Raw genomic sequence first — 15,960 nt, 5'->3', positions numbered from 1 at the left:
TTTTAGCACAGACTGTTCTGCACTCCTCCTCAGACGACAGAAATTACACAAGGCCAGATGGTGGCCCTATAGGAAGCAACATTAGTGTAGCTTCTTTACCAACAGGAACGTCTACAGACACATTTCTTTTCCTGGGATTACAAGAAATAAATATACAGGTATAAAGAATCGGATTTGTGCCAGAACATTTGTGTTCCTGCAAAACATACTTTTTGATCATTCCTGCAAAACTGATCCAATTGTGACAAAGTTTTGCACATATTCTTAGCATATTTGAAATTCACAGATTACAGGCATTACTCTTCAAAGTCCAAACCCTGTGGCGCACAGCTCAAGTCCACAGTGAACAGGGGATGGATTACACAGTATTGTAGCCTCATTCCTAAATGCACAGTGCTAGATCATCTAGCTTCATAAGAGTCTCTCTGCTGGTGAGAGGGCCCAAAAGAGTGTGTCAGACCACATGTGGTCATTATGAACAGAACCAACACAGGAATAAATCTGCACTTTTTCAAATGGAATACAGTTTCTCTGGGAAATGTTCAGCTTAATGCAAGGCTTAGCTACAGTGTATTTGCATTTTAAAATTATATAATGCACAAGCTCCAAATTCTGTTTTGCTTTGTGTTGTTGGTGTTGACGTGCTGGAGCCTTTTGCCAACATCACGTGCAGTGCAGCACCATCCGTGCTGGAGCGTAGAGCTCACCACACAGCTTACAGCCTCAAAAGTTATGCAGACTGAGAAGGTGACGTAAATTATAGCTTTGCAGAGAACTGAAATTCTGACCTGGTGATGGCGCTTGAGGAGACTTCCAATCTTTAACTTTATAGAATCATAAAACGTGTTGTGCTTTGGTTTTTTCAGTAAGGCCAAATGCATTTTTTCAAAAACAGAAGGTCTGTTAAACACAACTGATGTTTACGCAAGTTTGAAGAGAATGCTCTTACTTGGTTGTGACTGAAACTATAAGTGTTTTTGACAAACAGAAATTGAGAATAAATAAGGATGAAGTTGCCTAAATATGACTACAACTCATATGGATGATCTCAGAGCTAAGATAAAGACTAAATCTAAAAATAGCTGCCTTTCTTTCTGCCTTTGGAAACTGTCAGATAGACAACAGTTGCCAAATAACAATATTCACAATGAGTTATAAACATAACATAATGGTATGACCTTGAAAAAAAATGCATACTCTTCCCACGTCACAATAATAGTACTTCACTTTTCACTTTGAGACTGATGTGGTTGTGTTTACACAGCAGAGCAAAAGGTACATTGCCGTTTCAAAAATCAACTGTCCAGATTCACTCATTTTCCATGCACGTCAGGATAAAAACAGACACTGGAAGCGTGCCTACATTTCTTGGAACGTGGCCCCTACGGCCTGATGGAAGAAAGTGTTTAGATATTACACACACGGGCATTCACATACCCACGCACCCACACACACACAATGCTGAACTGTGAATGATGACAGAGATGAACTTGGCACCTTGTAAACACCGTCTGCCATGCACTGCCGGCTATTTTTAGCCACACACAGACACACACACACACACACACACACACACACACACACACACACACACACACACACACACACACACACACACTTATAAGTTTGTGTGAACCATAAAGCTGGTTCACTAGTTGCTGTTTTTTTGGGGTCAATGATCACATCAGGTTGACTAGATTTTAAATTGTAGGACTGTCAGGTAAAACAGAGGATCAAGGACATTTACCTTAATACAGAATGCGTGTTTGACAGGGCCTCATCACAGCCATGCTGTGAAAAGGTTGACTGCTGTTTCCAAGCCCTGCAGCCCTGTGTTGTGCAAGTCCCGTCCATATCAAACATGCTTGGTATTTGTAAAGCTTTGCCAATTGAGCCACCAGGGTCAATAGAATTCCAGCAGTGTCCGTCACTGGTATCAGCACTACTGCTGGCTTTATTAAATAGACATGACTGATCTACAATCACAGTTTCTCAATGTCATTACAAAATGGTTCAGAACAATGCACTTGCAAAACCTGAAAACAATAATGCTGTATAAATGTCACTACTCGAGGCCTCAGTGTGCTAGCTGCAAGCTAACAGCGTCATAAATCCCCTGATGGCTAATTCAGGGGTATGGATCCAACAATTTCCGGAACTTTCTGAAACAACTTTACACAGCAATTGGCCAGGTTTGTGGAAGTGTAAGTAGGCAGGGTTTAGACTTCTCCCTCAAACTACTGTCACTTTGTGTGTATAATTGAGTGCACCACCATGAATGCCTCCAAGAATAGACCGTCTCAAATTGTGCACCATTTTCCCAATTTCCACAAATTCATATTCCATCCTCCAACCCTTCCCCTCTATGACAGCAGGCTATTCACCTCGCCCTTCAGTGTACCCATCCGTAATAAATATAAACATTTTTGCACACAACACCTCTTAAACCCTTGTTCGTTTGAAGCTTACCACGGCTTTTACACTCAACAGGTGTAGTTAGTCTTGTATTACCTTACAAGAGAACTTGAACAACACAGTTGGGCAGGCAGATTTTAAATGAAAAAGGAGAAGAAAATTGGAAATAAAAAATTGGAACAGTGTGTGTTCATGCCAAGGGCCAGCTAAGAGACTGTGTGGCCTTAAGAATGCTTTCGAGGCCAAACGCTGAGCTTGAAATGCCTGGCTTATACCTCTCTGCATAATTCGAGCACTTGAGTTCTTTCCTTGGGAGGGTGTGTGCTTTTGCTGATTTCTGCATATGAGAAGAGCACTGTTTCTCCACGTGTGTATTCGTGCAAAAACCACCTGCCTGTTGTAAGATGACCATTTGGCGCCGATGAAAAGACACCCACTCACTACAGTGGATACAGACTGATCCTTCAGTGGGGAGCACCTGAAAATGCCTGACTCAAGCTTATCAAAGGATCTGAGACTGAAATAGGCGGCTTAACTGAACTGGGAAACAGATGATGGACTTTTCGGGGGGGGGCAAGACAGCAAAGCAAGGAGGTGTGTCAGTCAGGGAGTTATGAGTTGGTACAAAGCTCTGAGTCAGCAGTGGCCATTGCTCAGCAGTACTGGATATTATTTAGATATTATCAATTGCAATTGTGCTAATTATTTTCATTGAATCCTGTTTCCTATTTGTATAATTAAATAACAACAAGAACATAAATATACATATCCTCTCCTGCTATGCACAATTTGCCGTACACCGTTTTGTACTCGGGTTAAACACGTAATTTTAATGCAGTGAAATTGAATTCATCATTAATGACTTTTGTCAGGTTTAGCCATACTTTTGAGCACTAGCTCAACACTATGCACATGTGTTGACGCTTTCGTGTGGTCAGACCAAATTTTAAGGAATAGATGAGCAGGATCAAAAATCTTTAATTTAAATGTTTCTTGATGAATCCGTGGTCTCAAAAATGTGGAGCTGGTTCCACTTCAAAACCATATCTTAATACCAGACCATATTCGGTAGAAAGGATTAATTGACTGACAAGCCTCAAAATACCTCTCCGGATCCATGTAAAAGTCCAAAATGGGAACAGTGAAGGAATGAACACAAACAGAGGAAAAATCAAGAAGGGAAACATTTGGGGAGCGATTTGGGGTTTCTGACATCAAATGTCAACCGCTGTTCTACCCAAGATGCCATTCTGCATGGCATTCTCAGCCACATTCATGATCGCCAACCCTAAGTTTTAATTAAGTAAGGAGACTTCAAACGCAACGGAAACTCAAAAGACCCGAAAACAAGAGGGCAGAAATAGACCTTCTCAGATGCACCCCCTTGAAACTCACTTCTGACTAGAGGAAGAAAACAAACAGACCCATCCAGAACAAAGGCATTACTGGTTGAAAGCCTATCATTATGTTGAGCATAGTCAGAAACGGCGCTCGGCTGAGCCTGCCTGCCTGGGTTAATTGATCCCAGATGAACGGGTTGTCCTGGACTCATTGTCCTGGCTGCTGGGGCAAGGGAGAGGGCAAGGGTGACAAATGATTCCAGCATCGATATGGAGGGTATTATTCACTGAAGACACTATGAAGCAAGATACCAAAACATTTTTACTTGTTTGCAAAGCCGTGAAATGTTTCCTACCAAGAATTCCACTTCAAACATTTAACATGGAAGAAACAACACAGTTCAAAAGACTAACTGACAAACCTGCAATTAACAAGTGACCTTCAGTTTCACCAAGATGGAAACCATAAAAACGCCTCAAGGGTCAAGTGATGCTGTTTAATGACACTAGAAATATGCGAGATAACAGGTGAGATAGAGGAGGGAGATAAGTCCCACCTGTGTCCTTGACCTGTTTTTTTTACGCAATAGTCTCTTCAAGAAATTCTTTACGAAGGTTGAAACAGGAGTAAAACGTATGTGTTGGGGTAGCATCTGAATATTCGAGGTGTGTGAAATGAGGTGCTGTACTTGAACGGGGCAGGGTAAATAAAATGTAAATCCACTGGTCCCGTCATTTTTTTGAAGTTCTGATGGACCCATAGATGACATAGGAGATAAAAGGTGACTACGACCTTTTGGAAATATGAACATTTCAGCTTTCAACTTCAAAGAAACAATTTTGTTTATTACCATGGATTGCACGGACGGGCCATAGAATTTTCTTAACACATAGGTGATCATAAAACATTGCAAATAACTGTGGTCATGAATTCGGCAAACATCAGTGATGGTAAAATGTAATAACTGTTTATGATTCTGAGCTTGTTACAAGGATTAAAACTACAAGGGCGAGGGGAAAGGAAACAAAATCATGTTGTATTGATAAGAAAAGTCCAGAGGGAAAACAAGTCAAGGAAAGACTCTACGTAGCAAAAAGGTCCTGACTGTCTCCGGGAGCCAATCAAAGAGCTCAGCTGGAGCCACACCTTCCCCTGGTTCAGCCATTGAGAAGAGTTAATGAGTGAACCAGCCCGGCCGGAGTTTAAATCAGCCCAGCATGGTTACAGTGGACACCCAAACCCAGACTTCAATTTTCTCGCTGTAAAGGTTTTGTGGGTAGTTCTTCCCTGTCCCAATTGAGGGTCTAAGGACAGAGGGTGCCATAGGCTGTACAGATTGTAAAACTCCTACAGGCTTATTGTGATTTGTGATACTGGACTAAATTGACTTTCAGCAATCTGTACATTTCTCTGTGCTGCGATTAAAATCACCGGTAACGTATGGAGAGCGAAGGTCACAGCTGCTGCAAGTTTGGACAGTCTAGTTATTTGTCATCAGCACATCTGGACCTATGAGAGACAGCTAATGCCAGCTAGACTCGTTCCGTTGTACAATATGGGACGAAAACAGCACTGAGTGATTTGGAGCTGCCAATGATTCAGCAGAAATAACAGTAATATCTAGAATCACTGCTTACGTTAGCAGGTTAAGCTAACTAGTTTCGCCTTTCCAAAAAAAAGCTAGTTAGCCGAGCTTGCTCCAGTGGAATACAAGCGGAATATTAAGGTAAAGGGACAAACGTCTTCAATGTAACCAGTGCTGAGTGGGCTTGTTGAAAAAGAGGAAAATAACATCTTGCATCAATGTTCAGAGACTATAGCGCTTGGACAAGATCCCGTCAATCGTGTAACGCGGAGGTTGAAAGTGTGTCTCCAAGCAACCCTGGCTTTCAAATGTCAGTCACCCGCTGCCATGGGAAACACCCACCCAGAGGCCTCAATCTTAGTCTCCGTTTCCACAAATATGTCCGAAAAAGTTTCTCCTTTGAATAGAAAAATATGCACAGTGTGCAGCAGTGTGATTTAAATTACCTTACACAAAAATTGAATTAAAATGTTGGCAAAATAGTACTGTAAAACTAAAGGGATGAAGTAGTATGAGTCACTTTTTGCACAAAGGTAATGTGGGGCCAGTGGCAAAAAAAAGAGCTTGTGTGTGAGTGTGTGTTTGCTATCTTTTGTGGTATTGCGTGTGGTTCACTGCCAACCACACACAAGTCAGACAGAGCCAAAGTGGGGACCCCAAATGAGGGAACAAGACCATAAAATGTACAAGAACGGGACTAGAGAGCTGATCTCTCTCTATCTGTCTCTGTCTCTCTCTTGCACACACACACACACACACACACACACACACACAGCTGGCTACAGTCCAAGTGGTCAGCCCAAATGACCAAGAGCCTCACCGGTTGAGCCCAGCCTGCCACTACTCACTTCAGCTAATGAGCTCCCTGACAGAGTATGTCTGTGTGCATGTGTGTTCTTTTCTGTTTGTGTGTGTGACGAAAATGGAGAAAGAACATTGATTTTGATCACTCAAAGATTCCGAGTGGTGCAGTGAAAGGAGATGAAAGGCAGATAAGATGGTGTTCTCTCTTGTCCAACAACCTTCCTTTTAAAAACATTCATTCAGACAATAACAGGTAGAGGAGGCAGTTCACACACACACACACACACACACACACACCTTTTCCTGTTGTGTGTGAGTGCCAGTGTGTCAGCACACTTGTGTGGGAAGGAAGGAAGAGGAGAATTTGAAAGAATCATTGTGCAATTAATCTAGAGGAGGGACTGTGTGAGGGGACTGAAGGAAGAAAGGGTGAAGAGTGAGACTGTGTGGGACAGAGGAAGGAATTTGATGGTGTAAAGACTTTTTCACCCAAACGGCGATAGAATTGTGGGAGAAAACACTGCATCCTTGAAAGTTTTTTAGGTTCACAGAATGTTACTGAACACAGCGGCACCTTTGTCTTAGTGTGAAGGCTGGATTTTCCATTTTAAATGTGGCATATTTGGGGGGGGGGACTCCTAGTTCAAGACTTCTAAAAGTGAAGCAGCAACAACAATTGCAATGTCACCTTCAGCTACAGATAGGCCAAGATTCATGAAGCTGCTAAAGTGAAATTTTGGACTTCAGTGGAAGCTAAATCCTTCACTTTTACTCCAATTTTCAAACTTTCTCATGACTTGCTTATGAAATCGCAAATCAAAATGAGATTTATATTCTGAAGTGACTGTAGTAAATATCTTTGGGTATGATGAATAATACATTAACTGAGGATATATGTGTATTTGAGAATTGTGTAGTGTAGAAGTCTACAGTTTGCATTTTACATTTGATAGGATGTTATTCTACTTTTCCTGTTGTCGTCAGGAGTGCAAACAATAATGAAGCTGGTATTGTTTTGCAATCACTTTGAATGCATCTTTACTGCCTGCGGTCCTAAATTCTGATGTAATTCTCTGATGTACCTCTACTGGCAGCAGGATTTCTTTCCTGCTCCAGTTTAGTTTTCTTTATTTCCATTTCAGCTGATCATTTCCTCCTTTTTTATTAATTAAAATACATATCTTAGATAATAGGACTGCATGTTATGGTAAAAACATCTTATTGCTATTTACTAATTTTGCAATTGTGATATGATTTATGATCAGTGTGGGAATAATTATTTTTGCATCACAAATTACATTTTCACTGGGGGAAAAAATCCCAATGGTGTGACATTTTGTGGGGTCTGTACCAAACAAACATGTTTTCTTAAATCTGAAGAAGATTTGTAGGCCAGGGCATCTCTGCAGAACTACAGTACATCATTATATTGCTGTTTTGTCACACATTTTACTTTTATCAAACAATTGCAGCCACTGTGATTCGCATATTGGGATTTTGATCATATTTCGATTATTTTTCAGCCCTATTAGATTGTTGTTAATTTCACGTTACACCTCCTACTGGAGATATCAAGGATTAAACCCACATAAAATCCCCCAAACCTTTAAAAAAAATGTAATGTTATGTATGTTTTTGCAAAACAACATACCACTTTTTTCAGGAATCAACAACTTGGCAGGTGTAGAAAAAAATAGCATTTAGCATTTCCACTTCTACAGTACAGCTTTGTCAGACTCTTGATGGGTTGTTTTTTTGAAAAGGTATCAAAAAAGGTATTACAAAAGGTTTCTAAATCTTTGCAGCAGAAGCAGAGATTCCACCTCTTTCCCTGCATCCTTCTTCTTCTTTGTCAAAATCAGATCCCTATATTACCTAAAACGCAACTAAGCTGCCAACATTTGAGGCGGAGAACCGAAGAACGAGTGAGAGGTAAAACAGCTGCAGTGCCGGTACGAAAATTTCACCCAACTCAAACGCGTAGAAACATTTTGACGTGTAAAATCAGTGCAGCTGCCCTTTAAAGGCTACCCTTACACATCACTGTAAGTATAGTAAGTCACTTGATAAATGTGTCTTACTTTCTACACTCCCCAAACAACTTTTTTACTCTTGAGTTTGCTCCTTACAGCAGTCTTTGGTGTAATTCTTAGAAGTTTGATCCCAATTTTAGCCCAGGAACAGCAGGACTGTACTTATTAAATCGATTCAAGAAGAGCATCAAAGAGACCTAAGAGGAGAAAGGCTGAGGGGAGTGAGATGTGGAAGGATGTACAGTAAATAAAGGTTTCCCAATCTTCCTGTGGGGAACCCCGGGGGGCTAATAGGCAGTCTTGTGTGCTTGTGCCAGGCTGCCATGCCAACCCTGTGGGCCCCTCTGACACTGACCCAGTACTGGACAAACAGACGGATGAAAAGAAGGTAGGAGGGATGGATGGATAACAGAAAAATAAGGGGCAGGAAAAACTGCAGGAGGTGTTCGAGAAAAGCAGCGGGGAAATGATGGACAGACTGCAAAGAAAGGTAAAGAAAAAAGAAAGGAAAAAAAGGATGGGTTAATGTGTAAGTAGGAGGGGGCGTGAGGAAGTTTGGCACTATACAGAATCCATCCTACAGTGTGAGCTGAATTTAGATTTTAACCGTGCATGCGGGTGGAGGGAGGACCTGGGGCAAGAAAAGAAAGATGGAGGAAGGGAGTAGAGACGAAGAATGAAAGAGTGCAGCTGTGAACGTCGGAGGAACGGCTGATGATTAATGACAGAGCCTTCACACCTGTCCAATGTAAGCGCTATAAGGAGAGCAGAGAAACGCAGTGAATTACAGTACACACACACACACCAATGCACACAATAAAGCGCATCCATCCTGCAATAGTCTCCTATTTGAAAAAAGGCCTCCAACTAGTGCGATATACATATAAACTGTGTCCCAGAATTCCAGTTAAATTAATATGATCATTCAGTCCAATAAGTTCCAAAAGCTCAGAGGACAAATTAAGCACACAATCTAACTTCTTCCTCTCGTCTCTCTCCTCTCTGTATCAGTTGCGTGTAGACAGAGCAGCACTGATGTCCCACTACGGTGACAGCATGAATCTCTATCCCCCGCTCTCTTTGTCCACTGCTGCCCCGTTCTCTCGCTCCAGTAATCGGTTCCAATGGCAGGCTGGCAGCTGCACATTGGTATTAGTGCCACGTCTTGACTACTGCCACAAGAAAAAGCCACAGACCCTGCAAAGCACTGATATTCACCTGTGGACTGTGTGTGTTTCTGTGTGTGTGTTTCTGTGTGTGTGTGTGTGTGTGTGTGTGTGTGTGTGTGTGTGTGAGTGAGAGTGAGAGAGAGAGAGAGAGAGAGCAGCAGGTGCACTCTCCTGTTCCTCATTAAGAAAACCCATATTTACTTGGGCACATTGAGTCCTGCTGGCAAACTGCACTGCTGCTCTTTCCAAATACTTCACTTCACTCTATCACTCTTTGTCCTTCCTTCCAAGGTTTGAAGCCACATGCGGTTTTGATGGCCAATACTGAAATTGATTTGTTTTTTTAAATAACCTGTAGACAAGTAATTTTACCAATACTGCATAACTTAAAAGAATTAAGTTAGAATCAATGAATCTTTATATTAACTAGGGATGCACGGTTTGGATTGTTTTCAGCTGATACCGATAATTACCTCCTTCTCATGGCCGATACCGCAGAAATAACTGATCATTTCCCATTTTCATATTTTAAAAAGAAGTTCATAACCTCTATGCTCACCTGAGGGTAAGAAAGGCTGAGATGTAGTGTTCAAAGATGGATGATTTATAGGGGTGTGCATCTCCCCCTTCTAAGCTGATCCGATACCAATCTAGATACATGGGCTACTATACGATTAAGGGATGATACATTTTAATATCATGGGGGCTGCATACTGATATAGCATCTACAACGTCAAATCCAACTTCCGACTCATATCGGTAAATCTTTACACCCCAGCTTGGTTAAATCTGACTGACACCACTATATTTAACACAACAAAAACAAACAGTTTTGACTCTTTGACTCAGTTATTTTCCCCAAAAACTAAACTAAAAGAACTTCACATATAAACCTAGATGTGCAGTAACAGAAAAGAACCAGCCTATCTTGAGTCCTGATGCAGAACAGGTTCAAGTGTATGCTATGTGTTTGTTGGAAATAGTAGGGAAAGCTCAGTATTGATGAATAATCAGCAATAGCTTGCACGATTTAACAGATTAGGAAAACACAACCTACAGAAACATGGTCCACAGAAAATCCCATAAAAGAAAAAGACATCACGGTGGAAGCAATCTCAAATCAAAGCCATTTTAGATTGTTAATCGTACTAAAAAAATGCGACTGTTCTCATTTTGATCATGAAGAATTCAGTGATCTTGGCAGCAGAGTGGAAAAAGCCTTTGAAATGGTGGTCGGCAACAAAATAGTTTATTAAAAGTCTCATTATGAGATCGTTTCAGGTGATTTAACAGCTTCTCAAAGCACAGTGAGAAAAGCTTTGCAGAAGGTTTGAAGACTTTCACACCACGCTGAGATTCCTGGTAGAATGAGGACACTGCAGCGGGCGGCGAGGGTGTCACTAGAGGAGCAGTTCTGGTGGACAGATTCCCATTAGGGGAATTGTTCGGGTGACATGGCTGACAGCAGTGTACTGGGACTCAAACCACACTGAGCTCAACATAGCACATATTCAAAAGCACACATCATGACTTGCAGAGTAAAAATAAATGGGAGAGAAAATCATTCCCTCATCCACTGTGGCCCTTACGTGGCACAACTGAGTTTATATCGGTTTGTGGGCGCTGAAGGCAAAGTGCAGCTCGTTTATCAAAATTTGTGTAATGTGTTAAAAATTTTCCTGCTATCACTCCAGCTGCACATGCTCATAGAGGTCCTCTGGTTGTCAACAGGAAAAATTCAAGTCAGTCACTGGGGATCACTTTGCACTCCATTTGACGCTGTCAGAATTAAAACACCGACTCATACGGCAGAAATAATAACGCGTTCGAGTGAAGTCAGGAACACGTGTCAGAATATATTACATCATAAAGTCTGGTTGTAAATGTCTCAATAGATTTGCTGTTTGTTAAATTAAAGCTTTCGGATACTGACACCATAGAAAGGTTAGGCTGCTGCCTGAGCCTCATCAGAATGTGAAAATTATATTATATAGCTTATAGCAATGGTTCAGTGTCTTGCTCAAGGACACTACGACTAGGGACTAGTATCCTGCAAGTTGGGACTGTGCTTGTTCCATTTTCATTGTCCAAATGGCGGCCTGCTCACACACTTTCTCAAATTACAGCTAAAGAATACACTAAAATGTGAGCTCGGCAGATTCATCCGGTCCCCAGGCTAACTCTACTTCCTATCTGCCAGAATGCTACTGGAGATGAAATTACCATCATTTAATTTCCTATCACCTGAATAATTGATAAATAATCACCCAATGGTTTCACCACTAGCGGTCCGTCACCTCGTACATTCAAACCATGCATATACTTACTTTCCACTATTTTCAGACTCAGGACCAAAAGTGGAAAATGGTGCATAAAGTACAAGAAAAATCACTTGAATTACGTCCTCATCTATCACATCTCAGATCCTCTCCGATGAAAGTCCAAACTGTCCACCTTTCTGCTTCACCAACTTGTTTATGTGAAAATGTATTCCAGTGATCAGTAGATAACACAAGCCCCTATAACTTCAGGTTTGCTGACCAAGTGCGAAGCACTTGGGTTTTTTTTGTACTGTTATTATGATGTTTTTTCAGGATTGGAATGAAGGTCATTCATAGAAAGATAGAAAAACAAAATCAACCGTGTCAATATGGGCAGACACCTCATCTTTTGCACCACGGCCTTCAACAGGATTAATGTGGCCATGTTAACAGCTCCTAATATCACAAAACATACATACAGACTTGAAATGTTAGCTTTTAAATGATGTAAACTAGCCCATAACACAGGCATAAATCATACATTCTGAAAAACACTATTAGTTTTTGTGTTCAAACCCCCTACAGCTAGACAGCAATGTTGTAAAGGTAAACTGAGGGCTATAATGTTGGATGTTACAGGAACAGTACTGGTTATTCAGATTTTATGCATAATGGTGGTGTTTTTTAAATCCCAATATATTGCCTTGCCTAAAGTATCACAATATATTGAATCGTAACCCCATCGCGATACACATCGGATTGCCAATACACAGTCCTAATTGAAAGGGGCTGGCAATTTATCAACGGTAATGTTCCAAGATGAGATGAAAACATCATTAACCAGCGATGGAACCAGGGAGCCACTATAAAAAAACTTCATACTAAATAATTAAATACATTAATATGTCAATAATAGAGCACGGGGAGATACAACATACAATATTACTTCTTACATTTTCAAATGACGGTACAGTAGATGAAGTGAGGCAACAGTAACAGAACAGACAATGGAGTCCCAGTGAGAAAATGGGGTGAGACTGAGGGAGGAAAGGAGGGAGAAAAGACATTTGTGCACAATGGCTTTCAGTGTCTCTCTTTCTCTTCCTTTTTGTCTCTCACACGTGCTCTGTCGGGATGTGGGAAGGCACTGGCATGGCACTGCTCTGTACCGGCCCCGACACACACACAGACACACACAGACACACACAGACACACACACACACACACATACACACACACACTCCGCAAACTCATCACTGACATCTGACTGCGAAAACACAGCTGTGACAATAACTGGCCTGAGAAAGAGATGGACACTGTAAGACAGAAAAAAAACAAACACACAGAGAAAGAAAGACAAAAAGATGGAGAGAAAGTACAGTGACAAAGACGGAGAAAAGACAAGTGGTGTGAACCCTCAAGAGGTGGATGAGAAGAGGGCTTGAGAAAACATTACGCAGGGAGAGAGATAGAGAGAGGGAGAGAAATATGAGAGTCATAACATAAACACAACTCCACAGAGTGTGAGAGAGAGACAGAAAACACAAGAGAACACATGAGAAAGTCAGATACAGACCCAGGTGAGAGGGTCTCATGCTCAGAAACCCAGCCACTGCAGTGTCACACACACACACACACACACACACAAAAGTTAAGACAGACAAGAAGAGGATGAAGAGGAGGAAGAGGAGGAGGAGGGGCACATCTTACTGCAAGGCGGGCCAGTTTTGTGTCAATATCTATAATGGAATAAAGGTTGCCTGAGACAGTATCCAATCAACCAGGGTGTGTGTGTGTGTGTTTGCTGAGAGACAAACCTGCAGCCCTCAGCATACAGCTGCATTGCACGCCACATCAGCCACCAGCTACACCTATCACTCCAATTATCTTAGTAAGAGCCTTCTCACTTTGCTTATTAAAGCTGTGTGTTCTTATGATACCATCTGATATTTGGGGCTAAAATAATGTGACTAGTGGGATGTTTAAATTACTATAATAGATTTTACTGCTATGCGAAATTCACTTTGCTGATACTAATATAATATTAACCATAGTGGAGACGAAGATCAAAAAAAAAAAAGAAAAAGGAGGAAAGGTGGGAGAAAAAGAAGAAAAAGGAGAAGAAGGAGAACATTACATTCTATAATTTAAAAATGTTCTTTCTATCGATCTGAAATAGAAACATTACCTTTAGCACTATTCTGGGAGAAAAAGGAAGAATAATTCCTGTTCTGGGCTAATATATAGATATGGTTGAGATACACTGTGGACTAACAACAATGTTTTGGATGAACAGGGGCTCGCAGGAAATACTGCACAACACAAGTGTTAATTGAAACAGAAATGAAGATGGGAGTTCTGCTTAATAGCACCAACAGTCACAGTGTCAGCACACTAACACACGCACAAATGAGGCTCAGTATTGTTTGCAACATACACACACACACACACACACACACACACACACACAAATGACTTTTACCCTGTTTTAATGGATTAACGTCCTTAGCTTTGTCACGTGAGGTGAGATTATCTCTCTCTCTCTCTCTCTCTCTCTCTCTCTCTCTCTCTCTCTCTCTCACTCTCATTCTCACTCTCTCACACACACACAGGGAACAAAGAGAGCATTTAGCAGAACTGTGTTGAAATAAAAGCAATTGAGAAGAAGTGGAGAGAGAGACAAAGTGTACAGAAGGGAGGGGGGTGCAGAAATGATTAAACTAGCAGATCTATCAGGTTTGTGTGTGTGTGTGTGTGTGTGTGTGTGTGTGTGTGTGTGTGTGTGTGGTGAACAAATCTTACACTTGAGCAGGCAATAAGAGCAGCTTTTGTGGTGTAACATCCACTAAAGTCAGACGCAGGCCAGTATAATTCCCATTTCATAACCCAGCCAATTTACATATATTGATGTGGCTCAGCGTTGCATGGCCCCCTCACAGCCCTCAATCTCCCAAATAATCACTAAACTGAAGCACTTGGACAGGTGACAGTAAAAATGCTCCTCTCTGGTGCCTTGGTAAATCCACTTAGCTGACCAATTACGTCAGTGCATTCTGAGATGACTACAGGATATTAAAGACAAAAAACACAAGTGCATGAGAGCATCTTCATTACAGTATTACATGACGCATTTCAACTCAGAAAGGAAACAGCCGGAAGCTCTCTCCTCACTGAGTTTTCTGCAACCCACTCTGTATTGTGCCAATGGAACCAATAGTTGGAGTGATAGGCTGATAGTGAAATGTTTGGATTAAACTTGCCAGACGTTTGTGTCAATATCCAACATCTCCATGTGACCATGTTCACGGCAGACGAAATTAAACAAAATAATAAGGAATTCCATTTTGTTATTAAGGTAAATTCATTCTGATTGATAAATCTTCAAGCAGTAAAAAAATCAATAAGAGAACGCAGGTGATGATAAATACCCAGTGACAGTGCCCATTATACGTTTTTATACTGATAGTAAAAGACTCTGCAGGTAAGACTTAAATGCATTTGATTCATTTCTCTAATGATAAGCCAAAATGCAGTAACCACATATTTGATCAAAGTTGAATTAAGACCAGAATGTCACTTTCTGACCTCTGTTTAAATGATTATTTCATAGAAATGTAGAAGTTTTTAGGAACACAGCACAGAACAGTTTTCTATCAAGCCTTAAGCTCTATCAGCCTATAAGTCAGGAGGATGCATCCTCTGGGACCCATGAATGTCTGTAATCCATCCAACCCACTGATGAACATTGTTAAAAACGGCTAAAAAACAACATGGGGTGGACTTGAGTTTCTGATCATGATGCTCAAACAGTTAAGCAATAAATACACAGTGGTGCATGACACCGATAAAACTGAGCGAATATTAGCTCACCAATGAATGATAAAAAGGAAAAAGAAAAGGTTGACTCTGCCCTAGAAAGAACCAACGTATTAGTCTCACTCAAATGGAAATATTGACCTTATGTTGCCAAATAAACCCCAAAGGTCAGCCTGGTCACATCAAGAGCAACAACCAGATATGCTGACATAATGAGAGTTCAGTGACGGTTAACACCAAAGATTTAACAACACAAATGAGTGATTGTCTTCTAAAGCATCAGTTCATCTTTGGCAAAAGTCGTCCTTTCCCACTTTATCATTGCAGAGGTCCGTCTCTTCAGGGGGTGAATCCTGTGAGTGGAGTCAAACCAGCAGCTGAGGTGGAATACGTGACTGTACTGGTCCCAGGTCAGAGTCTGAGGTCACCAACAGTGTAGCCAGAGGTCAGAGGGCTGCAGCTGTCTTTTGTCATGGAGTACAGTGGGACAATAACATGACTGGTTCAGTCCCATAGCGCTTATGTAACAGAGACAG

General features: G+C 41.2%; 1 protein-coding gene across 5 annotated transcripts in view; it reads right to left on the bottom strand.

Moving 5' to 3' along the window:
• clcn2c (chloride channel 2c) overlaps positions 1–15,960 on the bottom strand; it is a 159,475-nt gene that overhangs the window by 112,160 nt on the left and 31,355 nt on the right. The window lies entirely within an intron of this gene.

The sequence above is a fragment of the Dicentrarchus labrax genome, unplaced genomic scaffold (assembly GCF_905237075.1).
Source record: "Dicentrarchus labrax unplaced genomic scaffold, dlabrax2021, whole genome shotgun sequence".
NCBI classification, from domain to species: domain Eukaryota; kingdom Metazoa; phylum Chordata; class Actinopteri; family Moronidae; genus Dicentrarchus; species Dicentrarchus labrax.
The sequence above is the reverse complement of the archived record's forward strand: the minus strand, read 5'-3'. Positions and strand labels throughout refer to the sequence as shown.